Source organism: Rhinolophus ferrumequinum, chromosome 24 (assembly GCF_004115265.2).
Source record: "Rhinolophus ferrumequinum isolate MPI-CBG mRhiFer1 chromosome 24, mRhiFer1_v1.p, whole genome shotgun sequence".
Lineage (NCBI taxonomy): Eukaryota > Metazoa > Chordata > Mammalia > Chiroptera > Rhinolophidae > Rhinolophus > Rhinolophus ferrumequinum.
The window spans coordinates 9,585,809-9,613,370 of record NC_046307.1 but is presented as its reverse complement, the minus strand read 5'-3'; the positions used below and the strand labels follow the sequence as shown (position 1 = coordinate 9,613,370).

At 48.7% G+C, this 27,562-nt stretch overlaps 1 protein-coding gene across 2 annotated transcripts in view; it reads left to right on the top strand.

The window, feature by feature from the left end:
* The window catches only part of FSTL4 (follistatin like 4), a 361,979-nt gene that overhangs the window by 124,999 nt on the left and 209,418 nt on the right, over positions 1-27,562 (top strand). The gene's annotated exons all lie outside the window — the stretch shown is intronic.

The following is a 27,562-nucleotide window of genomic DNA, read 5'->3' as shown; positions in this document are numbered from 1 at the left end:
GAGAGAGAGAGAGAGAGAGAAAATGTGTGTGTGTGCCCGCACTTGAGACATAACGCAGAAATCAAAGCTCCGGAGGGGCCTCAAGTTGCTCCTCAGGGGCCCCTGGGGTCACGACAGAATCAGGAAATTACCTCCCAAAACCTGATCCATGTGGCGGTGGCTCTTTCCAGGAAATACCCAAGCCGCCCGCCCGTGTCCCTGCCCCGGATGAGCAGCCCCTCCCCTGCAGAACAACACCTGTGGGACTTGGTGCCCAGAGGGCTGGGACCCTGAGAAGTGCTAGCTGACCATGAGGCCCTCCAGGGGCCCCCCTGCGGGTTTGGGGGGAGCACACACACAGCCTTTGGATAGTAACCCAGGCTCAGGCACTGCGTCCCGCCCTGTGCAGGGAGGGTTTGTCAGCACAGCTTTCACTAGGGGTGGGCAGGGGAGGCACCCGGCCAGGAGCTGAGGTCTTCATTCCCCATCATCAGCTCCCTGTTTTTGCCTTTTCTCTTTCCCCTTCCGAAACATCAAGTATCTTCTTCTGCTATGGAAGCCTCCTTGAGCGTGGTCGCCACCTGACACAAAGCCTCCCTGATGTTTTCCTGTTCTCTCTCTCCAGACTTTTCTCACTTGCAGGCCTCCTTCTTCAAAGACCCTCTGCCTTTACCTGCACTGATGAAGTCTGCAGGCCTGACCCTTCCTAAAAGGCCAAATTCATTTGAAAAGGCAATCAATATAGGTTAAGAAATAGAATCAGTAAGGAACATGTGCATACATGTTTTAAAAACAAATGCCTTTCGTCTTTTGCTGTGTGAGCAGTAGCAGCTCCAGGGTATCACCTTTAACCAGAGGTCACGGGTCTGACATTCTCCCATCCATTCCTTTGGGTTAAGCATTTCCTGCCTGTTATTTCCTTGGGAAATAAAAGACAATTTGCCTGGCATTTTCGTATGATGTGTTTATCTGTAACAGGAAAACCAGAAAGTCCTGAGGTGAGGAGCCTATAAAGGTAAAGAAATTAAGAGGGAGGCAGGCCAAACACAAGGAAACAGCTGAACGTTCCACATGCGCCATTCTTTCTCCCTTCGCCCCCAACTCTGCTGTTAGCTCTCAAGGCAGGGCCCGTGTCTTGCTCATCTCTCTGTCCTCCTCCCTTGGTCTGCAGCCTGGCACTCATGCACTTAAGAAATTCATGTTGAGGGAGAGCAGCCACGTGCCACGCACTGGGCTGGGGGTGGGACACCGAGTCAAACATGACCTGGTCCTGCCCCCCCAGGGCACTCCAGGCTGCGGAGGAGATGGGCACCAGAGGAAATAACAGAGCAAACCGCCATGAGGAGAGCCCAGTGATAGGTCACATTGCTTTGCAAGCCCCCACCTTGGGTCGCCAACAACTGCAGACTCAGTCTGGTTGCTGAGAGGCCCCTCCCCAAACAGAAGCCTTCACTCCTGAGCCGGTGACTTGCAGACTCTGGGTAATATCATAACTACCAAATTGGAGGTCAACAGAATTTGGACGGCTGCTATAACAGTATGCCCGCCGTCTTGCTGCGGCTTCCCAATGCTCCCAGGCTGTGTGTGATTCCACAGTAAGAGAAACACCACCTTTGGGGGCAGAGATATTTCACTTTCTTGGCAAATGGTTCCTATGTCCGGGCAACATCTGCCATCAGTGTAAGCTTGTGGACTCCAGTGGTTTCTGCCGCAAGTTTAGATTCAGGTTTGAGTCTGCGTCTCAGAGTAGGGTGTGGAGGAAGGGTTTTCACGGGTGCACAGCCACCATCTAGGAGAAAAAGAAAAACCCAGCACCCTTTCAGCTAAAGCTTGCCCAGGATTTCCTTGCCAAGTTTCATTTTTAAAAGCTCTGCAACTTTACTTAGATGTATGTGTTTTTGCTTTGTAATCAGATTTTCACCAAACTGATATATCATTAAACCTTTGTTTTTACAATATATGCTTTATTGCAAAACCAATTTCAACAAAGTATTGCAGATGCAATGTAATTTTTATGTCTTAGTTGTTTTATTTTTTTCCTTTTTTGGTTGCTAGGGTACCAAACACTTTTGAGAAAGTAGCTTGATAGTATCTATAATATGGTGGTTTTCTGGATAAGAGATTGCATTATCCCCATGTAATATATTTGGGCAGACTGTATCCATCATGGCTCGGCTAGATAAATAAATTAAAACTCGCTGATTGAGGAAGAAATGTGATATTTCTATTGCCGAGAATGGTTTATGCTTCTCTTCTGACAGCTGCTGGTATGCCTCATCCCTACCCAGCTGAGTTCTTTGCACTTCTGTGAAAGATAAAAATGCTGCAATGGTTTTCCGAACTGTGGAAACACTGCCTCTGAGGCCGGTGGTCCCCCCAACCCCCCGCAGAGCCTCCAGCCTCTCACCCTGGGCCCTCTTCCCGATAAGTCATAAATGAGCCTCAGGGTCCTTCCTGGACACCACATACGGTGGTCCCTCCTGGGGATCACCCACCCTCAGCTGGATGTGTGCTGTGGCTCCCAGCTGTGGACTCAGCTGGGGAGACCTCTGAGAAGTGGCTTATTCCTTCTCTTTCATCCCCTTCACCAAGTTGGCAACCTGGGCTAGGCACGAGTCAGGCCCAGCCCCAGGGTCCGACCTGGCCAGGCATTCATTCCCAGCTGCCTGGCCGGGGCCCAGAAGGGCCTTGTGTTGAGAGAACTGAGTGGAGTCAGGGCAGTCTCCTCTGGGAGGCTCCTGTGCCAGGTGCAGCAACGTCCTGCTCCCAGGGAAGGGTGCCGTCACCTGGGCGTGGGAGCAGCCATTTCAGAGCCCATCTAGTCTGAATGCAATCACTGCGCCTCGGAATATTGTCATGTGGAGGCCATGGGGACGGTGACGATGATGACAGACTACAGACTATAGGAGAGGGTAACATGAGTTACGTCTCACCTCACCTCCAGCCCCCACCTCCATGATTGAGGCCCTGCAGGAAAGAGAGAGAGCTTTTCACCTGTTCTGCCTTCTCACTGCCTCACTGCCTGTGTTGTCATTGGATCAAAGAAGAGTAGCATACGAGATGCAGTCAGTGTATATAGCACACTGAGGTGAGGCCTGGGCTGGGATCTGGATTAGTTCGTACGTTCATTCGTTCATTCATTCATTCATTCATTCATTCATTCATTCATTCATATTGAGCGTGTATCGTGCTTCAGGTTCTGTCCTAAGCAATCCAAGTTCACAAGGCATTATTTGTATCGCCTCCAACGAGTCACATCACCTCTGTGCCTCGCTTGCCTCCCAGGGTTGTTGGGGGGACTGAATGAGTAAACGGGGCACAGAGTGCACCTGCGAATGAGAAGAATGTTGTCACCTCTGTGGTTTTTAGCTATGGTCTGAGGACAGCAGAGCTGTGTCCTGTGCGTTCTCTCTGGGCAAGAATAGCAGCTGCATGCCCCGCAGCTGCCTGGGCCCTGCTTTCCCAGTGAACTACCCCTTTTTCGCGTGGCAGAAGGACTGACAAGGCTCAGAGCAGCAAAGCATTTCTGTTCTTCCCTGCTGGTCTGTTAAAACTAACAGTCTTTCCAAACCAGCAGCAGAGGTCACTGGAACTGTGAGCAATTCTTAGGAAAGCTAATTGAATGCTTTCACAATAGACTCTGTACCATTCATGGCACATTCATGGTTAAGATGATGGATTCTGGACCCAGACTGCCTGAGTTCAAGTCCTGGCTCTGCTAGTTACAATCTGAGTGATCTTGGGCTAATTGCTTCACCTCTCTGAGCCTCAATTCCCTCACCTGTAAAGTACATCTAATAAAAGCACTTATCTCAAAAGGTAGTCATGAGGTTTAAATGAGGTAATGCACATAAATCTCTCAGAACAGTGCCCAGCCTTTAGTAACGCACTGGCTGTGTTAGCCATTGCTGTTTGTGTTTCAGGAGGAATTTCCATTTAAATGAGAAATGTCTATAGAAATTGCCTGCACAGAAATCTCTCAACTCAGGAAATTTTCCCCAACTGCCGTTCCCGCTAAGCATTCCTCTGTTGTTTTCTTCTCATTGCTCAGTGCAACATAAATACCTTTCTCGTCTCTTAAAAATTCAGTTCTTTGGTTTGGTACTTGAGAGATATGAGCAAAGGATGATGAAACAAGAATAGTCTGTATCGTCTACAACAGGCTTCTTCCCAGGTAGTCAGACAGGCAAGAGTGACACTCAGCAGCACAGCTGGAGTTTTTATGTTTCCAAGAGACGCTGGGCCAAGCAGCTGTCCCCATGCACAACTGATGTCTCATCTCCTGGCGACCTTGGTCTGCAAAGGTCATGGCCTACAGCACCTGTGGTCAGGGTCCTGGCCACAGCTCTTGGCCGCAGTGGTTTTGCACACTCACAGGCTGCACCCAGGCAGGAATCACCCAGATGTGTGCCGTGGCCCCCGGGAGGGCTGATAGGACTGGCCTGGCCCCTGGAACCTGGGCTGTGTCATCAGGGGCCTCCTTTGACTTTCACCACCACGGCCCACTCCTCCTCAAGGTCAGGAGGGCTCCATCCTCTGTGTTCCCACAGCCTGTGTGTGGAACCCATGGAAGCCCAGGAACTCTGCAGGTCCATCTCCCCAGCCAGGTGTGGGCTCCTAGAGAAAGAGGGACCGTGTCTTTTATGTCCGCATCTGACACGGGGGGAGTGACCAGGCAGGCAGACAGCAGGACAGATGGTCCTTCTGTCCTCGGCTTCATGCTCATAGCTCATGGTGACCCCAGCGTCCACTTTCCTCAGTAAAGAGTTACAGTGACTTCATTGCCAAAGAAACAGAAAAGCCAATTTTTCTGCCTCACTCTGACTATTCTGCTTCCTTCTGAATTGCCCTGGGGCCTGGAGAAATCCCCTCCCCTTCTGGGCCTCAGTTTCTCACCTGTAAGGTGAGACTGCTCTGTAGCCTCAGCACTCCGCAGAGCCCGGCTGGCGGTTCTGTCCACAGGTGTGTGTGGCTGTGTTCCAGCCCTGTTGGCCTTTTGCTGCTGCTGACATTCTCAAGCTTCCCCTTTGTGTGTAATAGGCCCGCCAAAGATTTCTTGATTAGAATGGAAACATGCCCATTAGCCAGTGCAGGTGGAACTAATCAATGTGTACAGTCTCTGCTTACCTAGATCAATTCAGCCTGTCCTCAAGGGGCTCTGCCAGGACTGGGGGAGGGTGTCCTTCGCTAGCTGCTCGGGCCCAGTGCTCACAGTCCCCTCCCTCCCTCTCCTCCTCCAACCTCCATCCTCTCTCCCTCCTTCCTTCCTTCCTACTCGCTCTCCCTCTGCCCATCGCTCTCTCCCGCTCCTCCCACTCTTCCCCTCCACCCATCCCTCCCCCTCTAGTGTGAAGAGCTAGGCCACTCGGGAATACCTGGACTCAAGGTCTCATCCAGCGTGCCTCCGGGTGGGTCTGCGGCCCGTTCTCGCCCCGCCCCTGTGAATGCCCGAGCTCCTTGATGGATCTGATCTGAAAAGGCACAGGTAGACACCTGCATCAAGTCGGCTGCTTGTGGCGCTGACAGGACAGGTGCAGTGTGTTCCTGGGGATGCTGATGTGGGGGAAGCACATTCTCCTGTCGTAATGGAGCTAATGGTGTTCCACTCAGGACAGCTGCACTTACATCTGGTATCAAACCACCGTTATTTAAACTTTATGATGCGAGAGGATGCCAGCTCGTCCACTTGCAGCATATAAATTATGTCAATTGCTCACGCACGTTTTCTAACCCTGATTCTTCTGCATTATGACAGATGGACATGGCTGGTGATGGTGCGCAGGGCTCCTCTGGGCCCTGGGGGCTGTGAGTGCCCTGCGGAGCCCTTGCTCGGGTGTGCAGCTAGCTACGGGGTTGGAGCCCAGAGCCTCTGCAGCCATTAAGGCAGAGCCCTGGCAGACAGAGCCCCCAGTTATAGAGGGACCATCACTCTGGTCTCAGTAGGTTAACCCTCAGGTGACCTTCTCTGCTGTCTCCTCATGGGGAGGTCCAGATCGTGTGTCATAAAGACTACGGATGCTGCAGCTGGCCTGCTTGCAAAAGTCTCCCCTGATAGAAAGTGGTTCAGCTGCCTTGAGTTTCCTTCCTGGATTTTTTCCTCAGGGCATAGAAATAGTGGAAAGGCTGGTTTTGTGTTTAGTGAATGTGGGGACAGAGTCCCAGAGAGCAGTTTCCAGGCTCTCGGCCTCATGTGGAAAGGTGTTGGCTCAGGTAGTAGATGGCCGTCAACTGTGGCTAGTTGGCCGTCAGCTGTGGCCGGTCAGCCAATTAGCCCCTGATATAACTGCCACAGCTGCTCTGGTTGGTCAGTCCATTGGTTGGCAGGCAGAGAAGCAGACAGCGGGTTGCAGGTCATGTGGATCCAGCCTCCATCGAGACAATAGTGCCGCCAGCGAGACGATAGTGGTATGACTCCCCTACCTATGGCTCCGTGGGTGTACTTTTTTGGCCTAGCCATATCCTGCGTTCTTATGTGAGTAGCGGGGAGCTGAGACCCCGCAGGCCGCCTCGCACGACAAGGGGCGCAGCGAGCAGGGTCTCCCGCACGACAGTGAAGAACCTGGGTAAAGCTATAAGCAGAAAGAACTTTTCTTTCAAAGTCCGTTGGTAAGTAAGTGCACCAAAGCTGCTTGCATAGTGGCTGCCTAACACGGAAGACCTTTCACATGTCTAAGTCGAACGTGACCTAAACCTGGAAGGAGGAGCCTATAACTTCAGCTGGACAACTGACCACATGTCCCCAGTAAAGACCTAGTGGAACCCCAAGAGCAGAGGGCCTGGGGTCAGCTGTTCCAGATCCCTTTCACTCAGGAGGAAATCCAATTTGCCCTCCATTTTCTCTTCTTCGAATTTCCTACATTCGCCAGTGCTTAAAAGACCTCAAGGAAAATGAATGGCTCAGTGATGTAGAGGGGATGGCAGATGAAAAGAGACCACCCAGGGGGAGAATCCGCCATCTCAGAAGAAATCTGGGAAATCGTCACGTGGGCCTTGAAGTGCTGGAGAGAAGGCCGTGACTGTGGGGTCATGCCTCCCCCTGGACGCTCCTGGGGTGGCTGCTGTGGCAGGCTTGTGCTGGACTCTGTCCTCTCAGAGACCATCCCTTTCGCAGGTCCTCCTCACATGGAAAAGACTCCTGATTAATTTATTGAGTCACAAACTCCAGGCTCCACTCTCCTAACCCTGTCCTCCCTGGATACGAGCCCTAAAACCGGCCTCTCCCAGAAGTCAACCCCCTGCTCACGACTTTCAGAGAAGCCCACGTGTCCTAGGCTGTTTGACAATGGTTTCACTTGGCTTTGTTGTGTTTCTCCCCACGGTGTCACTCCTGCTCTCTCTGAAGGCCCCTGTTGTGGTACTTAATTCCATAGGACTGTACAGCTGGTGTTGAGATGCCCAGGGTTCTGCAGGGGTCCCCTGAGTGCTGGCAGTCCATCTGGCAGGGCTGGTCCGGGGCGAAGGCCTGAGGTGCAGAGCAGAGCAAAGACAGCCTCCCTGTCCTGTCAGACTGCCGGGGGCTTCAGTAAGGTGATGTAGTGGGGTGCAAATGCTGTAGGGGATCAGCGGAGGGGGGTTCTGGGTGCCCCCTTTCCCCTTCTGTGTTTGTCTATGTGCCCAGAAGCCACCAATGAAATGTAAATGTTATCTGGAAGGGAAAACCTGTTAAACCATTGTCAGAATTACCTCCCCGGTACAAATTAGTCAATCGGCCATTAAACATCTGGGTGTGAATTAGTCAGTCTATTACCTGAAATGCTGGTGGCAGCTGTGGTTTATAAAGAGCACTGGATATGAGGACCAGAATTTAAATCCCTGTGTCATATTCTTTAGTGGGTGTCGAGCTGTATTGTGCAGAAGACAGGACATTCAGAGCCCTCTCCCCGACCCTGAATTGGTAGGTCATTTTGTAACAAGTGCTGCGGGAGGTCGGGGCCACCCTTTGAGAAACACTGTAGAGAGTGTGACCTTGGGAGTTGTCAGCAAGCTCTCTACGACCTCAGTCTGTCCCTGCAAATTGGGGGTGCTAATGGGCTCCCACCAGTGTCATTGGGAGGAGACTGACAAGAGGCAGATGAGCCCTGATGGAGGAGAGGTCCTTATGGTGAGTGACCCCTCTGTAAGCCCCAGGAGCCAGGGAGCATCTGACACTGTGTGTGCCATGAGGGGACAGGAGTGACACCTGGGGGACATGCCCGGTTGTGGAACTGCAGCCAAGTGGCCCTGGATGCTTCTCCCCTTCAAATGGGGTGGGTGCTGGCTCACTGCTCTCCCAGGTCACTGAGGATGGCTGCTTGGCCTGGGATGACAGGGTGTAGAGAAAAGCTGGAAGCCATGACTCTGTTACAAGTCCACAGAAGTCACTGAGAAGGGCAGGCCCAGGGAGGGAGGCAGCAGATGGTCTCATCAGGGGCCGTATTAGTGGAATGGTATCTTCCTGCTACTTTACAATCACTGTTTACTGATAGTGCTTAATTTAAAGTGTCTTCTCGGCATCTCAAGTGTGAGCAAAGACTGCGCACAGCTACTTCATGCTAATATATGAAACCTCACACATGCAAACAAAGGGTGGAAATAACAGTTTCCTCCACAAGTTATTTGAGATTAAAAGCTTGCCATCTGTTCCAAGAAAGAAAAAAAAGTCAAAAGTTCTGTTGAAAAATTAGGAAGTTTCCCCCAGAGTGGTGGGGTTATGTGGCCCTCGCTAAGATGGTTTTAAAAAAATAATAGTCCCATGCACTGCTGCTCGTTGTGTTTCTAGGGTTTTTTTTAACTTTTTAAAATTTTATTAGTTTCAGGTGTACAAAACCATGTAATAGACATTTATCATTTATATCCCTCACACAGTGATAACCCCCCTCCCTCCATCTACTACCCCTCTGACATCGCACACAGCCATTACATTTCCACTGCCTCTATTCCTAATGCTGTACTCCACTTCTTGTAACTATATATATATATATAAAATTGTAGTTGACATTCATTATCGTTCAGCTTCAGCTTCAGGTGTACAGTTCAGTGATCAGGTATTTACATCATCCCTGAGGTGGTCTCCCTAATGGGACAAGTGTCCATCGGATACCCTACAAAATCTTTACAACATTATTGATTACATTCCCCAAACTGTCTTTCGTATCCCTGTGGCCATCTCGTGGTTACTGATTGTTTTCTAATCCCCTCACCTTCCCCCTTATCCCCATCCCCCCTCCCATCTAGCAACCCTCAGTTTTTCCTCTATGTCTCTGAGACTGTTTCTGATTAGTTCATTCATGTATTCTTTTCTTTAGATTCCACATGTAAGTGAGATCATATGGTATTTGTCTTTCTCTGTCTGACTTATTTCACTTAACATAATGTTCTCTAGGTCCATCCATGTTGTTGCAAATGGTAAGATTTCTTTCTTCTTTATGGCTGCGTAATACTCCGTTGTATAAATGTACCACAGTTTCTTAATCCAGTCATCTACCGATGGGCATTTCGGTTGTTTCCATGTCTTGGCTATTGCGTATAGTGCTGCAATAAACATTGGAGTGCATAAATTTTTTCGAATTAGAGTTTTGGATTTCTCCGGATAGATACCTAGGAGTGGAATTACTGGATCATAAGGTAGTTCCATTTTCAGATTTTTGAGATACCTCCATACTGTTTTCCATAGTGGCTGCACCAATCTGCAATCCCACCAACAGTGCACAAACGTTCCCTTTTCTCCACATCCTCACCAGCACTTGTTGTGTGTTGATTTATTGATGATAGCCATTTTGACTGGGGTGAGGTGGTATCTCATTGTGGTTTTTATTTGCATTTCTCTGATGATTAGTGAGGTTGAGCATTTCTTCATATGTCTGTTTGCCATCTGTATGTCCTCTTTAGAAAAATGTCTCTTCATGTCCTCTCCCCATTTTTTAATTGGGGTGTTTGTTTTTTTGGAGTTGAGTTGAGTTTTTTATAAATTTTGGATATTAACCCCTTATCAGATATATCATTGGCAAATATCTTCTCCCATTCAGTAGGATCCCTTTTTTGTTTTATTGATGGTTTCCTTTGCTGTGAAAAAGCTTTTTAGTTTGATGTAATCCCACGTTTATTTTTTCTCTTACTTCCCTTGCCCGAGGAGATATATCAGTAAAAATCTTACTCCAGGTAATGTCTGTAAAGTTTCTTCCTATATTTTTTTCTAGGAGTTTTATGGTTTCAGATCTTCTAGGGTTTTTTTGTTTGTTTGTTTGTTTGTTTGTTTGATCGAGTTTGAGCTGCAGGAATCTAACCTGGGTCTCACCACCGAGCCTATTGCCCTTTTCCGACTATGCCAGCCAGGGTGCTTCTCTCAAGCTCAGAGTTTAGAAATTTCCAGGAGGTGTATTATGTACTGCCCTGAAAGGCAGAATAGCACGTGACTTACAGAGAAGCTTGGGGACCAGGTGGCTCCCAAGGCCTTGGGTAGGTCCTTTCCTTGCTCTGTGCCTCGGTTTCCCTAAATGTAGCATGGGCTGGTAAAGATGCCGACCTCATTGATGAGGCTTGTCACATGCCTGGCACACAGGTCTTCCTTGGGCATTGGCTTTTCCTTCCTCCGACCTCTGCCACTCACCTACTGTGACGGCACCCACATGGCATGTGGTAACTCCAGGGCACAGGCGGGCACGCCCAGAGTGAACAGTGTCATTGGGTCCTGAAAAGTTAAGAGGAAGTGGAGCTCTCTTTCCTTTCCAACCTACCTGAGCTACTTGGTCCGCCTCTGAATAATCTAGACCTGTGCCGTCTCCCTCGTGCCTCCTGAGCCCTGTTGCGGCTCCATGACCAAATCACTGGTGCTCAGAGCGCCCAGAGACCGAGGTCCAGGGAGGGGACAGGATGTGAGCTAGTGAGGCCCAGGGATTGCAGACTCAGCCAGAGGGAGGGATCCGTGAGGAGCAGACACGTTCCACGGGGGCCTGCGCTGACATGGGAGCCTTCACAGAGGCCCGGGCTGGGCCGTAGGTAGGGGGCTACCCCAGAGAGGACCAGCTCCAGGACGCCTGCCTGCACAGGGTCCTGGGAGAGGGGGAGCCAGCCACGCTCTCCTGTTGGGGGGGAGGGTAGGAGTCACTGAAAAGAGTGGAGGAAACTTGGAAGAGAAGGGTTGTAGCTCAGGAATGGAAAAGGGCCACAGGGTCTGGTGCAGGGTCCAGCAGAGCCGGCCTGTGGACAAGGCTCTAGGGGCCTTGATGGGTCTTGAGTTGCTCTGGGTGCCCTAGGAATAGGGTGCGGGAGGAAGAGAGTCTCCTCAGGAGAAGGGAAGGTCATGACAGGGAGCGTTTTTATGCCCTATGATCAATCACTCAGGGAAATCACTAGCCCTTGAGTTTGTAAACCACATAGAACTGCCAGGGGACACATGATTTGCCTAGAATCGCACCCAGCTGCCATCTGCTCCTCCATGTAAATCATCTGTATTTTATATAAACTTTCATGGAATTTGTTTAAAAAGGGTTACCTTTTCTTCAAAACTCAAGCATAAATTCAAAACACAATGAAATAATCCCAAGAATTTCCCTCTGTTAATACTGCCACAGTTGTGGCAGGCAAACACGTGGGTCTTGGGGACCGGGAGAGCCCATACACTCAGGGGAAGAAGTCCACAGCGGAAGCCTGCCCTGGCACATGCGCACCACGGCTCCCCGTCTGCACGCGGAGGGATCATTCTGCCCCCGGCTGGTGTCTCAGAGACTTCCCCGGTGGGACTGACTGGCCACAGGGGGACGCACTTCGTCCCCAGGAGACAGTGTGCCCAGCACTGCATTGGCACCAGGGCAGGTGGGGCTGACAGGATGGCAACCCGCCTGCAGGTGAGTAGAATGAGGCGGGACCTGAGCTCCACCGCCTGTGCTGTGTGCGCGTGGCCATCTGAGGGTCCACGCATGTCCCTTACGTGGATGTCCCTGCAAGATGACCGCCACCCAGCAAGGCCTTGTCAGCTGGCAGCTGCCCCTCCCCTTCCCCTGATTTTTAAAGATAGGTAGTACTTTGTCAGAAGAGCGCTGCTTGCTCTTTAACTTGAATGTGAAAACTAAGTGGGATCAGAAGCAGATCGGGATGGCTGGGTCTTCAGTCCAGAGGACTGCGTGCTGGGCTCAGGCCTGTGTTCTCTCCCACGCTGTCTGGGCCCAGCTCCAGGCCACTTCTCCCCTTCTGCAGCTCTGCTCCTCCCGGGCAATCAGGTATCTCGCCTTCCTCCCTGGAGCCCAAAAATGGAGGCTGGGAGAAGGAAGCCACGGGCTCAGTGGAGTAGGTAAGGGGGCTGCTTGAGACCTCACATGTAGACAGCGTCCCCCAACCCCCGCCCCAGGTGCCCTGCAGAAGTCCGTACTCCACCTTCACCCCTGCACAGTCCCAAGAGCACATAGGCTTCGAGGGGGGAGGCCAGGGCCCAGGAGCTGCCGCCCACTGTTGATGGCTGGTCACCTAGGTCTGGAGCCGTGGGGGCTGACAATGGTCTAGCAAGAGGGAGAAACTACAGGAGCATGGTACAGACCTGGTCAGTTGCTCAGAGTGGGCAGAGTGAACTGAGTCTGAGCAAGAAAGTGTCTGGGCAGGAGGGGGCAGAGGACTGGTGTGGTCCCCAAACAGGAAGAGTAGGTTGCAGTCTGGTTGCAATTGGGACCCGGCGCTGGAGCTCCTGGGCCGGGTATCGTTGGTGGTGGGCCGTGGAGAAACTGGCTGGCCCAGCTTTGCTCAGCACTTCTGACAGCCTGGGGACCCTCCTGGGGGGCTCTTAGTTAGTGTGGGCAGCCATAGCAAAATACCCCAGACGGAGTGGCTTGTAAACAACAAATGCCTATTTCTCAGAGCTCTGGAGGCTGCGCATCTGAGATCAGGCTGTCAGCACGGCTGGGCTCTGATGAGGGCCTTTTTGCAGGTTGCAGAGTCTCACTGTGTCCTCAGATGGTGGAAGGAGCTAGGAAGTTCTCTGGGGTCTCTTTTATACGGGCACTGACCCCATTCGTGGGGCTCCACCCTCATGACCTAGTCACCTCCCAGACGCCCCACTCCTAAGACCACCACCGTGGGGGTTAGGTTTCAGTGTATAAATTTGGGGGACATAATCAGCTCCCAGCAGGGGCTGTGGGCCAGAAGGTACCTACCTACCTGTCTGTCTGAATGTTTTTGCTTTTGCTTTCTTCCTGCCTTTCAGTTGTTTAGTCATTTAATAAACACTGTGAGGAGCTGGGAATAGTGCAGTCACCAGTACAGACCTAATTTCACCCTCCATGGGCTCTGGTCTGACAGCTGCAACTCAGCACAGGTGCCGGGGAGTGGCGGAAAGAAGAGGTGCGGTAAGAGCATATGACAGGAACCTCTAATCCCAAACTGGAGATGGAGGAAAGTTGTCTCAGATGCCATGATGTCTACATTGAAAGCCAGTGAGAATCTAAGGCAAATTGGTGAGTGGGGGGCGTTCCGAGCAGAGAGAAGGAGGTGGGCCATAGCTGGCGCAGACAGAGCCTGGTACGGAGTGGGGGTGGCTGCAGGCAGTGAAGTCTGGTGGGGATGAGCTGCAAGGGGCAGACTTGAAGTGGGGCTGGAGGGTCCCCCTGGGCAGGAATTGACCTACAGGTACTGGGGGTCCCCTCAGAACATCAGGCTGAACCTGAACAGGGGCTGGCCGGGGAAGGTGGGATTCCTTAACGAAGGTACCTCAAAGCACTGAATCAGGGAACGCACCTAGGTTGCAGACATCATTGGAAAAGTAGCCGTGTCTGGGAGGAGAAGTCTCATATCCCCCGTCTCTAGCAGGATAGGGCTGACCCGTTAGCTGCTCACCTGGTTTTAAGAAGAAGATACAACAGCAGAGGGGAGTGGGGAACTCCCCGAGCTATGAATGAGTTGCCCCAATACCTTAAAGTGTGAGAATTCTGTTCAAGCTTGGATGCTTAAAACATTTGGGTTTTTCTTCTCCCACATGGGAATCCTAAATGTGGCCATTTCTTCCCTAAGGCACATTAAAAGACTTGAACTCCCCTTATCACTTGCTTGCACCTGGGAAAATCTCAGATAGGAACAACTGGATATTTTTGGTCCTTAAGTGAATTTAAATTCCACATTTAGACTCCACCACGCATGTTTGATTTCTAATTAGAATGTCACACTTACCTTATGAACACAAGGTGCTGTGCAAAAGACCTGCAAAGGACGGGGGGGATCGGGGGAAATGAAGGTGGTCCATATGGAACAAGAATGATATTTCTGCAGGTATGTTTAGAGGTAACAATTTTCTGATAAACTGAATCTTCCAACATGTTTTTTAAAACCCACCAGATTGTCTTAATGTGCTTTGTTCACAGGTAGTAAGATATGCAGGGTACCTGTTGTTGCTTTAAAGAAGGTACATACAGAGTGTGCAATTGTACGTGGCAAAAAACTGAAGTAGTATATAACACCCAGAGATAATGACGGCGTAGCGTCAGTGGTAGAACAAGACTTGATCAGTGAGTGGTTTTGTCTTGGTGACTGTGGAAGTCAGACTGAGCCTATCGGACTCCGGAGAACGGAAGACGTGGCCTTTGGAGTCCTATGACTCTGCGTGGGTCATCATACAGATGCCTCTGTGTGTTTTTCTTCTTACTTCCACCAGAGTTCAAGATAACATAGCACTGCATGGGAGTTTTTAAAGAATAAATCAAAGAATGACACCCATGCTGTATTGTATTGGTTTTGCTGAATATGTTTGTATTCACTCTGGTCAAAAAGAGATGAGAATTTTTTTCCCCTTCATCTTGAAAAAAAGATGAAAAACATCAACATTACATCTCTCAAGAACAGCTGCAGAAGAGAATGATCAATAAAAATGGATCTGACTCTATGCTAGCGTAGACTCATTTAGCATCTTTCCTTTCGTTCTAATGACTTAATGGTGAGATATCACAACTGTACAGTTAGCAAGGAAGAGAAGTGATTGGGAGCTGAAATGGATGCCGGTGCTGTCAGTTTGCAGTCTGGTTGCATCTTCTTGTAACCAAACAGAAGGAGAGAGGTGGCTGGGACCTTGGTACCCTATGGCACGGACACATAGCTGTCCTTAGCCAATTAGCCGTTGGAGGTTATCACCACCTCACATCATCAAATTAGACTGTGCAAGGAGACGTCTCCTCATTCCTCCTGGAGGATGCTGCCGGGCCCTGCCTCTGATGAGCACATCTGGTCAAATCCAGGGAATGGGACTCCTCTGGACTCCGTGTGACAGAGGGTGAGTGGGTCTCTGTCCCCATCAGTCCAGCTTCTGGCCCTCAGGGGTGCAATGCCAGCAGCTCACTAGTGGACAGGCATGGCTGTCCACAGCCACTCAAGACACTCCACCCTTGAATGTCCACCTGTCCCAGGCCCAGCCCACCTGGACTGGGTTCTCCGCAGGAGAGCAAGTGGGCTCAGCCAGGAGATAGCGCCCTTTTCCGACGATGCTATCGGGGTGTGATTGGTGTCAGCCCGCCTGGCCACTCTGCAGCGTGCCTGTGGGGGTGTGAGGCAACACCGCAGCGGGGAGTCAGCAGATCTAGCTTCCCTGGTCCTAACCTTGCCACCAGCCATCTCTGTGTCCTGGTGCCAGTGACTCTTTTTCCCTGGACCCTGTGTGTCACCGATGCTGGCCTCAGGCCATTGTTCAGGTCCCCACCACTTGCTCTGCCTTCTATGGTGATGGATTATCCAACTGTGACCTGCCTGCTTGGAAATTGTCACTAAGCAGTCCTGGGCCACCGTGGCAGATGCCAACAGTGCCCCACCCTTGAGCCATGAAGCCATCTACTGGCGCTCTTTGCCTCCTCCCGGGCCTCTCCCTGGACTCCGGAACGTACTTGGTCAGTGCACCAGGCAGGCCAGAAGTGCTGGGGAGTTAATGCCCCCAGAAGCCGCCTCCAGTCAATAATGAGCAAGAGCTGATGGGTAAGCCTCAGTTCCGCACCCCCAGGCTCCACCTCCATCGCCCAGAGCTGCCTGCCCAGCAGGTCTGAGTCCCAGCTGCCCATTAATGTCCTCTGTGTCAGCTTCTGTCCCTTCCTTGTTCCATTTCCCCATTCCCACCAGCTTTCTGGGATCATCTCCCAATAAGCTACTTGCGCTCAAGTCCTGACTCAGGATTCTAGGAACTGCACCAAGATAGGCTCCGGCTGCCCGAGCCAGGCCCTGTGCTGTGCACAGCCCGACATGCAATCTTTTCTTCCTTTTCCTTGCTCGGAACAGGGCTGAACCTATCGCATAGACAGAGGCCCAGGCCTGGAGGGGGTGGTCACCTGCACATGCATAGCCCCTGGGACATGGGCCTCCTCGCTGTGGAGCCACGGTGGGCCCCGCAGAGGTGTGATCGAACCACGGCGGAGGCTGGGCTGCGGTTCTGAGGCTGTGACTAAAACCCCTCTCCTGCGCTGGGCCTGGGCTGGGCGCTCTGTGGTCTCCATGGTCTTCTCCTCTCCTGCCAGTGGGATGAGCCAGGCCACTGCTCTGATGCTGCACCTCCAAGGAGGTGACCCAGCTGCTTGGAGAACTGTTACACTCCTTGGCACATGTGTCCTGGGGCCAGCAGTGCTCTGCAGGCAGGAAGCTTCCTGGATGAGGTCGATGTCTCAGGTCAGGCCTGACACTGACGGCCGTGAGCAGCTTTGTCAGCCAGGCTGCCGTAGGGGGATTGATTAGAGCTGAACCTGGGTCTGTGGTGCTGACTTTGATTCGGGCCACAAGCAGTTGCCTTGAAGTCTAACCCCTAGCCCCAACCCCCCCACCCACAAAAAGGGCACCTTACAGGCGCCTTTGGGAGGCCTACAGCCACCGAAATGGATGGAGCAGTTCCTGTGCCCCCAGCCTCGCCCCCAGAGCCCTGCTTTGTCACCGGCACCCGGGGGTGGTTCAGTGAATGCGTGCACCCCCAGATGTCCTGCACTGTTTCCTGTACCACCTGCCCAGCTGGACCCTCCATCTTCCATGGCCAGGGCCCACTCTACGAGATTACTCTTCCTTTTCCTTCTCTCCGCCCCACCCCAGCCTATCCCCCATCCCTGGAGCTCTGCTCTGCAAGGATGGTCCTTAGAGCGAGTGAACAAGCCATCTTCACTTAGAACGCACAGATCAACACCTAACTCCTCCCAGGTGACAGCAAGCCCTACAGGTGAGGCAGTGAATTCCTAATGAAGGGCGGGGGGCAGGGAGCGGGGTGTGTGTGGAGGTGGCCAAGCTCGAGAACACCCTGTGCCTGCGCCCTCCGGCAGTCTTCCCATGGCTGCCTCCAGACCTCCAAACCAGCAGGCGAGACCATCTCTGCACAGTGACACCAGTGCCAGGGCTGGGAGCACCTCTCATTCCAAGTCCTTATTTCAGAAGCAAGGAGAGTAGATCCTGAGAGGAAAGGGACTTTCCCAAGGTGTCCCGTGAATTCACACTTGAAGGTTCCTGAAGCAGGGGAGAAGCCAAGGTGTTCTGGTACTGTACCTTCTCTAACTACCTTGCGGTCTAAGCGATTTACGTTTAGTGAGGGAAAGGACAGTCAACCTCCCACCTGATAAGAACAGGATGAAAATGTTCACATGTGGTATCAACTCTCAGTCTCACCTAGAGGCCCCAGATAGCTTCTGTACTGATTTAAGGTAGAAACTCATGGCCCGAGAATCACCAAATACTGGCAGGTCTAGACCTGGTCATGTCAAAAGTCTTCTTTTAAAGAAAACCCATCTTATTTAAATTCAATAAGTAATAGATTGAAAGGGCTCACAGAGTTCTAGGGGGAAAAATACTTCTAGATGCTCTTGTTCTGCTCCCATCAGCCTCCCCACCTCCCTAGGCGGCCCAAACCTCCTGGACATTCATTCGCAAAGGCTAAGAGGAGTCCGCTCAATGCTTCACTTGGGTCCCAGGCCACCAGGGGGCGCTCTGTGCCATTGCCCGTCCCAGCTTCCTTCTAGGCATTGTTGACAGGCAGCGGAATGAGACAATGTGACATCATGGGACATGATTTGTTATCTACACTGACTGAAGCCAGAGTGAGCAAGAGAAGTAAAACTGAGGTATGTTGAATCCCAACAGCTCTTCAGTGCCCAAGTGCATCCTGCCCCTTTTATGTATAATATGAACGGTTTCTCACAAAATCACATTCTTTGCCTGCAGCCAAAATACTTCCCTAACTCCTCTGCAGACCTTCCCCGAAGGTGGCGCTAACTAGGTCAGTTCTGTTCAGCCTTTACTTATCTAAGTATTTAATTTGCATGCGGCTTCTCGTCATTGTAATGTCATTTTCATGAGATGTGAGCCCCAATGTCTGGACAGTTAGGCTGGTGGATTTGCAGCTCCGCCTTCACTGAAACCTTTCCTTAGTCAAACTCTGTCTTCCTCGCTCATCCTATGTTTGTGAGCATATGAATGCAAAGACTCTGCAGTTTCCACCACATCCACCCACTCCCTCCACCCCCGTATCTACTTCTCCACAATACCTTAGTGACCTGTGCAGTGTCGCTAAGGGATGGCACAGATTCTTTTCTGTTTACAACCCCTAATATATTTCTTACCACCAATACAATGTATTCTCCCTCTGATCAATATTGCCTAATCCATAGACATATCCTGGCAAAGGTCTCAAAATACAGACACACCAATACAGATTCTACTAGCATCCTGGAAAAAAATCAACTCATGACTTCTTGTCTGTAAATATGCCAGAAGATACTGTAGCAGTAGTTAGAGACTTTTGAGGATAAAAGATTATGATAAAGGAACTTTGTACCCTGCCTCAGTATTGTTCATGCCTGAAGGCAAGAGGAAGACGTTCTCGGATATACAAGTGTTCAAATACATATAACATTTTCCTGCTTCTTATTTTTAAAAAAATGTACTTTGTCATACTCTACCCCATTGATAAATGAATCAAAATAAATAACTCAGAAAGAGAGTGTCATAAAAGAATGGGCCATGAGATGCCAAATGAGTTAATTACAGAGTTAAGTATATATAATTAGAGTAATATATTAAAATTCACTAATAATAAGGAAGAGAAAGAGGAAGAGGGAGGAAGAGGAAGGAAGGAAGGAAGGAAAGAAGGAAGGAAAGAAGGGAAAAACTTGGCCTATGGAGGTGAAAATGAAAAAAATACTAATAAAAAAGGACAAAGCATGGAAACTTTAATAACAAAAATAATGAAAAAAAAGTAGAGAAAGTTAAAAGAATAATTTCCCAATGAAAAGGCAAAGATTCCCCAATTGACTCAAAAGAAAAAAACAAAACAAAACAAAACAAAAAACAAACCTTGACTGTGTACTATCTGCATTAAATATTGGCTGGTAAATGTTTTTTTTCCCTCAAGCTCTACTCTTAGATGAACTTCTCTTCTGATTCTTTATGCTCAAGTCACCTCATCCATGCCCAGAGTTTCAAGTGCCACCCAAGTGTTGTGACTGTCACATGTAGAGCTCCTACTTAGACCTCTGCTCTGATATTCAGGCCCATATGTCCAATTTCCTACTTGGTAGTAGTACCTCGGTTTTTGAACGTCTCTGTTGATGAACATTTCAGTTTACGAACACCATAAACCTGGAAGTAAATGCTTTGGTTTTTGAACACACCTCGGACATCAAACATGTCACATGGCTTCCAATGAGTGCAAGATCCTGATGCCTAGCTGTCAGCTGTTTTCAAACATTTCAGAACTCAAACAGTCTTCCAGAATGGATTATGTTTGAAAACCAAGGTACCGCTGTATTTGTACTTGAGTGTCTCACAGGCAACTCAAGCTCTTTATGTCTGAATCTAAACTCATGGTCTTTTCCCAACCTCCTGCCAAAACAAAGACAAATTGCATCTCAGTCAGCATTTATATCTCAGTGATTGGATATCACCATCAGTGATGGATATCACCATCTATCCATTTACACAAGCCAAACATCAGGGAGCCATCTTTATCACTTTCTCCTGTAGCCACCCAATCCAATCTATCACCAAATGTTTTCGACTCTACATCCTATATGTGTTTCAAACCTAGCCACTTCTCTCCTTTCCACTACAACTACTCTAATTCAAGGTACAGCTATTTCTCACCTGGACTCTCATAACCACACTCTAACCAATCTCCCCTCTTACTCTCCTGGATTCTGTTTTCCACCCAGATACCAGACTGATTTCTATTCAAAATGCAATTGGTGACTTTGTCAATCAATGTGCAGGTAAATGTTTACCAACTGACTCTCCAGGGGAAAAGCCCTGATAGGTAGCCTTTGCCATCCATGGTACCACCGTGGGGGATTTCAGGTGAGCAGTTCAGTGATGTTATGAACATAGTGTTGGAAGAGATGTGCATAGCTCTGCTCTTGTCTGCCGCACACCTCTGCTTGTAAAGCCTCTGCTTAAATCCCTTTAATGATTTGTCATTGCTTCTAGAATAAGGGCTTAAATCCTCAGCAGGACCTAAAAGGCACTGCATGGTCTGACCCCACTGACCACACCGTAGTTTCCTGGTTCTCTGCACCTAGCCCCACTTGGGCAACAAGTTCCTTTGCTGTAAGTTCATCCCAGTGCCCCCCGCCCCCAGTCTGGTTAAGAAACACTTCCTTTAGAGCGGAGCCTAAATGTCTCTTTCTCAGGAAAGTCTTCCCCCAATCTAAATGAAGTCATTCCATTATAAACTTTTGTAGCACTTAGCAGCTCATCATACCGTGTACCATAAAGCACATACCACCATTGCAATTTTACATATACTTAGGAAATTATTGATGAATGTCTATCTTTCGTATTGTACTTTCATTTCCATGAGGGTAAGCACCATATTTGTTTTATGATCACCATCGTATTCCCCAGTGCCTAACACTCGGCACGTAGAAAGGCTCAATACACTTTTGAAGAGTAAGAGAATGAAAAGACATACACTTAAAATCGAATGGCACGAGGACGGTAAAGGAAAAAGATCTATTCGTCAGAAATCACACACACACAAAGCAAAGGTAGCAATTTTAGAGGCACAGTATAAGTCAAGATAAAAACATTAAATGAGAAAGAAGGAGGTGATAAAATCCATAAAGAATATGCAGTGGTCAAGGAGCTTTGTGTACCAAATAGTCAGTTGTTACTCTCAGGAATCAAAGGAAAAATAAGAGTACAGTTGTAGTGTGAGGCTTTTACATACAAAGAGAACTGAACAGAAAGGCCAGAAACAACCCTCAGGACCCAGGATGCTAACATAAAGACAGTCTTTCAGAACTGTGAGAAAGGGTGGAGTATTTTCAACTGATGCTGGGACAAATGAGTGTGTGTGTGTGTGTGTGTGTGTGTGTTAAGGAGGGATTGTTCCATGATTCCAGTCGGATAAAATGGCTCTTCTAAAGTGCTTGTCCCAAAACACTCTGATAGGACATTAATAATCATAACAGGAAAAAGGTTCTGTAATCTAATAAGTCTGGGAAGCGCTGTGTTAAGCCAAGGCAAGCAGATTTCTTTATTGCAAATTTTTCAAAATCTTTGTTGCTGCTATGCACTAGATCATTTCAGGAGAAAACTACAGCACATACTGTTCCCAGAGGTACTTGACCACAGAATATTTCACGAGACCGATGTCTTACATTCTGCAGAAATCGCTTGGGAAAGGAGGCTTCCAAAGTAAATAAAATCATAAAAGACTTCAAATTAATACACACAGATGTGTATATGCTTTTATCCAGGTGAGTGAAACTTTCCGAAAAAGGAAGACACAATTAGGGATATGGCTGATATATTTGATGACATAAAATCTTTAGGCTTCTGAATATCACAAAGCAAATGAACAAGCGTGGGCGGGGAGAAGTAGGTGGAGTGAGGAATGACTTTTCTATATAAAGAACACTTAGTAATCAATAAAAAAGATTACCATCCACATAGAAAAGCTGGTGAAGAACGTAAATGAAGAACACATACACACCCACATTCACTGTCATCCACCAAATATGCCTGGTCATTAAATATTAGAAAGATGCTTAACCCCATTAATAATCAAAATAAGGCAAATTAAAATAGTGGCATAATGTACTTTTTGGCTATTAGATTGGCCATTTTTAATAATAAAATTTAGTTTAAGCAAGATAAAGTGAAATGAGAACTATCAAATAGAGCCTCCGGTAATTTGGCAGCACCTATTTATCAAGTCTCTTTAGGCCATTTATCTGAAGGGGGAAAAAAATCAGAGATTGCCTAAAGATTTATGAACAGCGATGTTTACTGTAGTCTTGTTTATAATAGCAGAACTATTGGAAGCTGCCCAAATGTCAAGCAGTGATTTGTTAAAGAAGTTAAAGTATGCCCTACATGATGAGATATTATGCAGTCTTTAAAAATTATGCCTCGTAGAAATATTCACAAAAAGAATATTAAGTTGAAAAGCATGATGTAAAACTATGTCCAAATTCCATTTTATAAAAATACATATGTATGCTTATGTAACTGGAAAAGACTAGGGTGAAATGTACGAAAATGTTGAGTTATTCTCTCTGAAAAATATTCCATTTATTTTTCCAACCATCCCCCACGTCTCCACATCTAATCTGTTAAGACTTATCAACTCTGCTTCCAAAGCATACCCTGCGCCTTGTCGACTTTTTCCCATCTCCACTCCTGCAACACTCGTCACAGCCACTTTCATCTTAAACCTTGACACAGGAGCCTCTCTCATTCGTCTCCCTCCCTTGGCTTTTGCCATTATAGGCCAATCTCCTGCAGTAGCCAGAGTGATCTGTTTTCAATGTAAATCAGATCACGTGACCTCCTGATTAAAAGCTTGAGGACTTTCCCGTCACACCTGGAATGAAATCCAAAGGACTTTCTTTTTTGCCAGGACCCTGAGGCCCTTGTTGATCCCAGCTGGGATCCAGGCCACTCACCCCTCCCACTGTGCTGTGGCCTCTGGAGGCCCTTCTCTTGCCCTCTCATCCCCCACTTTGGCCTGGCACTAGCTCTCCCCATGCCTGGAATGCTTCCCCCGCCCTTTACACAGCCAGTTCCCTCCTGTCGAGTCACCTCCTTCCTCTGAGAGGCCTCCTGATCAAATCAGTGTATTTTAAGTCTCTGCATAGCACTCATTACCATCTGATTTTTTTCTTTTGTGTCTATTTCTTTGTGTAGTGTCTAAACTTCCCCCACTAGAATATAAACTCAGTCACAGACTCTCTGTTTACTTAGAACCTGCCTTAATAGGAAATAAATGCTAACTGAGTGCCGAGCTAGCAAATGAAAACGAAAATATTTCATCAAAATTGGAAAAGTGAAATCATGACAGGCTACTACTTGACCACCAATCTTCAAAAAATAAAATACTCTGGAAAGTCTGCAGGCTTAGAGCGGTGTCCCCCCCTGGCGTGGATGCCCTCACTGCCAGAGAGTGGGTAATCCTTCCCTTCTCGAGCCTCCCAGACCAGAAAATATTAACGTGGATGGACAGGTGGAATGGATTTGCAGTGTCCCCTGCTTCAGAAACAAATAGCATGATTAGGTTTTTGCAGGTCTCTGGGGAACTCGTCCAGGTTTTGGTGAATTCCAATGAGCTCCAGTTTTAAACATGCAAGATTTCAGCTCTGGCTTTTAGCTCACTGAAAGAGAGCAGCTTAGATATTGATTTGCCTCACAACTCCAGGAATTTCTCTTTCCCAACGTGACAGCCTGAGAAGTCAGAAGTAGAGAGCTCCGGGAGCCAGGGGACCTTTAACGAGACAGGACCCAGGAAGCATTCTCCCTCTTTGCCTGCAAGAACTGGGCCACGACCTCACACAGCAAGGCCCAAGAGTATCAAAAAGTGGCCAGATGTAGTGCTGGTGGTCTTGACTGTACTGTAAGGGCCCCCGAAGGACAGCGATTTGTCACGTTGCTGTGGAATAAATTGGTGTTGAGTGCGATTTAAGGGCTGCTGTGTGACAACAGATCACATGGCTAGTGAGTGGGCCTAGTCAGCCACCCGGCAGCCATCTCACAGACACCTCCCCTTAACACTGGAGATTTTGTTCACTGCTGAGTCCCTGGTGCCGAAATCAGCACATGCACATAGCAGATGCTTAATAATGGATGTCGAATGAGCTAATAAATGAGTGGTGACATTTTCCCCCACTGACTGAGCCCTCACTGTGCGCCTCACCCAGCTCAATTCACCAGCAACTTGACCACTTAGTCCTCACGCCACTCCCACGAGGTGGGTTTTGCGGAAGAGAACCTGAGAAATTACCGTATTTCCCTGAAAATAAGACCGGGTCTCGTATTAAATTTTTCTCCAAAAGATGCATTGGGGTGTATTTTCAGGGGATGTCTTATTTTTTTTCATGTACAACAGTCTACATTTATTCAAATACAGGCATGTCATCTTCTTCTGGAACATCGTCATAACGTACTAAATGTGTCCGTCTGGCTGACCATCTTAACTGGGGCTTATTTTCGGGGTAGGTCTTATTTTCAGGGAAACACAGTAGGTGCTGCAAACCTCATGAAGCACGTGCCTATTTGAAAGTTAGAGTTTGTGTCCTTTGTAAGGATGTTGTCTGATCCTCATAGCGTCGAGCAGATGTTGTGGGAGAGGCAAGAATGTCCGGGTGAGGAGAACCTCTCTCAACTAGCTAACATGTTGAGAGAGGCAGTGTGATGCACAAACAAACAAACAAAAAACACTGGGAAGGGAGTTGTCATCTCTGGATTCAAATTCCATCTCCTTTGAAAACTAGTATGAACTTGGACAAATCACAGCCTCTCCGAGCCTCAGTTTCCTCATGTGTTAAAAAAGAAAAAAAATATGAAACCAGCCTTGCCCAGCTCATACAGGGTTTAGTGAGGTGCCAATGACAGAAAAGATGTGGTTGAATGATTCTCAAACCCTCTCTTAGGTTGAATTTCTATTTGAATTCAGTGTTTGGCCTGGTTCATGGGGCTTAGGTATCGAGTCTTGGGAAGATTTTGCATATAACTGATTCCACGATAAACTCCAAGTCAAACTCCAGATAAAATGTTGCCAAGAGTTGTATACTCAGTCAATAATAGTATTACTATTATATTGCTGGAAAAGGCTCCAAGGACACCTGCTGAGCCCTGAACACAATTTTTGTCTATACTCAGGGTGGCCGATGAGTTTCACCTTGTGTGGTATTCAGGTTATTGACAGTGGGTAACAAATGACCCCCAAACTTCGCAGCTTAAAACAGCAGAATTTGTATTATAGCTCCCGCTTATGTAAGGAATCTGGACATGGTTCAGCTGGGTGATTCTTCTGCTTCAGGTGGCATTCGCTGGGTTTGCTGCCAGCTGGGCTATAAGTGAAAGTCCAAGCCAATGTCACTCATGTGTCTGACACCTTGGCAGGGTCAGCTGGGAGGCTCTCCCCATGTAGTCTTAGAGCATTTCCACCTGGTCTGTCCTACAGATAATCATACCTCTTACATGGTGGCCCAAGGCTCTAACAGTGAGTGTTTCAAGGTGTCCTTGTGAAAGATACAACGCTTCTGAGCCTCAGAAGTCCAGTTATCTCTGTCACATTCTATTGGTCAAGCAAGTCACTAAGGCGACACCAGATTCAGGGGGAAGGGAATTGGACTCTGCCTCTCAGAGGCATCAGAGAACTTGTTGCCATCTTAATCACAAGTGGTAACTGATCTCTTGGTAGCGTCTGCCTGGGGTAGTAATGTGAGAGATCAGTGAGAAGGCCACACCTGGGCCCAGTGGGAAAGAATGAGGTGACGCCCATGGTCTGGTATGGAAGTGGGAGCACTTTGTTCTCATCCCATCAACGGTTCATTCTGATTGTATTTAACTGTTCAATCTACCAGAGACTTTTATAGGAGCTTGTGTTGTTCACCACCACTGTGCAGGAATGGTGGGACCTCAGGTCTGTGCTGGGGACTCATGTCTTCATCAGGTGCCCTTTTCCTCTAAGCCTGGTCCATGGAGCCATTTTTGAAGACTTTGCTGACCACTCTCTATAGCTTTGCCAAGTCAAACTTAAGCAAGGCCAAGCAGGCGTATCTACATCCCATTATGGGTGTGACCCTCAATAAATAGTGAAAAACACTAATGCTTGTGTTACCTCTAATGCTGCAAAGTGGACTTATATTGAAATGTACATCAGGAATTGAAGGAAGAAAGTAGGGAGGGAGGGAGAAAGGAAGGAAGGAGCAAGCTAACCTGCTTATGATTTTGGAGAGCCATATTTCATTCTTTTGTTCTGCAGAGTAAGGTTCTGATGTAATAAGTTTGGCTAAAGTGACACACACAGTGAGCTACGGCATGCCTGAACAGTTATCCTTCTGCTTCCTGTGCTGGTTCATGAATGCCTCTGTAACCAAACCAGTAAGCGCTCTGACTTGTCCATCCCTGGGTCCTGCTGAGATGAGACTGATGAACTGGAAACTTTATATTCATTTCCATGGCAACAAACAGCACTGTCCTAGGGCCACTCCCCGAGACCTTTGCAAGTGCCATTTTCCCATTATGTCCAACCCCGGGAGATAGCAGAGTGCATGCAAAAGCAGCAAGACCCAGCCCACAGGGTCACGGTGGCCGGAGAAGACGAGGCTTCGGACGAAGACTGTCTGGCTCCACGTGCACACAGACAGGTGCAACAAAGACAATTAAGTAAGTTGGTTTTTCTCCAATTGTTTCTTCTCTTATGAAGTTCACCCCCAGTGTGAAAATCTCACTTCCAACGTATGTTCCTCACCCAGGCAGCTTTCTATCTAGAGTTTGGAAATTGTCTGGTTGAGGGAAAATTATACCTCACATTTCCCCAGTGATTGGTGTATCTTGTGGCCACCTGATCTTTCTCAAGTACTAATTATGAGCATTTATTTACAGCACACATTTCAAATGCTGATGCTATGCGGTGTGTGTCTGTAATCCCTGACTTGCCGTTAATCAATAATCAGAGATCCTAGGACAAGAATGGGTGAACTATGGTACAGACCTAATTAACCGGAAATAGGAAAGAAGGGACTTCATCCTCTAATTGGGTTACATCGTGGTGTGGAGTGCGCCCATGGATTCTGGGAGGTCACTGAGGGTCTGTGAACTCATGTGGCGAGTGGACGCCTCCCAGGGAATGGATTCCTGCGCTTGTCATGCTCTGTGCTCCTTCCTGGAGCACAGACAACCACAGCACAGTGAAGTTCGGTGGCCTACGATGTCTTTATGCTCAAGAGCCTGGAGATCTGCTCTCAAAGCACAGGCCTAATTTTGAGCAAGGCGGCTTCTGGAAGAATAATGAACTTGGCCTTAGCCCCAAGCCTGAGATCTTCTCTTGGCTTGACTGTTGTCACAGCTACACTGTTTCTTCCCATGTCCCCTGGGTGGTGGTCATGAGCACAAGATCTGGTCCCAGGCAGTCCTGGGGCTAAATCCTCCCTCTGCCCGTCTTCTCACCTCTAATATGGGAATACTCGGACCGACCTCCTGAGATTGCTGTGAAGCTGACGTGAGGCCACGCCCACAGCCTGGCATGGAGTAAGGGGCCAGCCCACTTCAGTGCCCTCAATGTCACCATCCTCGCCATTGTCTACGTTGAGGTCGGGGGCAGCCCCCTGGCATCAGCGACTGTCCTGGTTGTTGTCCGTGCTCTGTAGCTGTGAAATGAGTCCCAGGGAGGTGAGGTGACTGG